We start from the raw sequence: 1,370 nt of genomic DNA, 5'->3' as shown, positions 1-1,370 counted from the left end.
GAAATTTATTTGCCTCAGTGCATGATTTTTCGTCATTTTTTGAGGTTATGGCTCAAGCATGACGTGATGGGTGATTTTTGATACCGAATTTGAATTCAGCGCTCCAAAATCCATAGGAATACGTGGATGTTGTTACCAGATCCGCACACTTATTTTTTTTGTGTGGCTGTGTAATCTAATGAAAAACATTGAAATTTTAGTCACTTTCAAACTGATAAACGTAACAGTATCGCAACCCGGCAACACTGTTCCTCTCTACAGCTTGTCTGCTTTACGTACTTCATACACACCCACACTCACAGAACAAGCTGACTTCACTTTCACGGCAGATTATTTTCTTTTCCTCGCTTCAACTATTCCCGACTTTCTACAAAGTTCATATTCTAAAGTTTTTTTCTTTATAAATCTTACTTTGAATCTACCTTGATCTGACATTTTTACAACTTTTAATAACAATTGTTGACATCAAGCTATTCAAACACATGTCACAGTTGCTCATTGATGGCCAGATTTAGATTGCGACGTTGCACGATTTGCGAGTTTTCCACTGGCATAATAGTGGTGACTTTACGTGTAAACACATACTACGAATAATAAGCGATTAGCGGACTGAAATTTTCACCATGCGGGCACGGAAAGTAATTTCGGGATCTTAGTTTATGGAAGCGCATGATTTTAGAGCTACTATTTATACGTGATTTAAAGTCTCGGACTCTATGATTGGAAAGCATAAAGTCCGAGATTAAAAGAAATGGGGGCTTGGTCTAATGCCTGAAACTTCGGCACCATTGCTTTGTACTTTAGGAGCTAGGTATAATCCTGTGTGCCGTTCTATTTATATTTGGGTTTTTTCGAAAGTTCGAGAAAACTGATTTACGAAGAGAAATTTCCTGTATCATATTTTAAATCTATCAATTGTTAACATAAAAAAAATATTAATTGCGTTGAAAAATGAGGAAAAATCAAAGCCTGAATAGAAAGGTGGTTTTCTTGGTAGGAAGCAATCTTCTCATAAAGCTGAATAACTCGCATACAAATTAAATATTATGTTTTCTCGAAATTAATTATTTTGATCACAAAATCTTGTCTTACAAAAAAATTCTCCTCTGAGAGTAGTCCCAACTTTTGTTGAACGCTTTTTTCTGTTTAATCAATATTTTGACCAAAATAATCTCAAATTTATTTTTCCTCATTTTTCAACGTAATTGTTTATTTTTTTATATTAACAATTGATTGAATAAAAAAATGATAAAGGAAATATCCCTTCGTAAATCGGTTTTCTAGGTGACCAATATTTGAACTTTCGAAGAACCCCAAATTACATCAGTATATTGCATTAATTAAAAACAATATAAAACGCGAATATTTCA

The 1,370-nt window shown here is 33.5% G+C and overlaps 1 protein-coding gene and 1 long non-coding RNA gene across 2 annotated transcripts in view; one reads left to right on the top strand and one right to left on the bottom strand.

Annotated features, from left to right (window-relative positions):
- The window catches only part of LOC117171548 (ATPase H(+)-transporting accessory protein 2), a 125,771-nt gene that overhangs the window by 24,047 nt on the left and 100,354 nt on the right, over positions 1 to 1,370 (bottom strand). The window lies entirely within an intron of this gene.
- LOC117171549 overlaps positions 1 to 1,370 on the top strand; it is a 10,606-nt gene that overhangs the window by 2,917 nt on the left and 6,319 nt on the right. The gene's annotated exons all lie outside the window — the stretch shown is intronic.

The sequence above is a fragment of the Belonocnema kinseyi genome, chromosome 4 (assembly GCF_010883055.1).
Source record: "Belonocnema kinseyi isolate 2016_QV_RU_SX_M_011 chromosome 4, B_treatae_v1, whole genome shotgun sequence".
Classification (NCBI taxonomy): domain Eukaryota; kingdom Metazoa; phylum Arthropoda; class Insecta; order Hymenoptera; family Cynipidae; genus Belonocnema; species Belonocnema kinseyi.
This window is presented reverse-complemented; position numbering and strand designations above follow the sequence as displayed.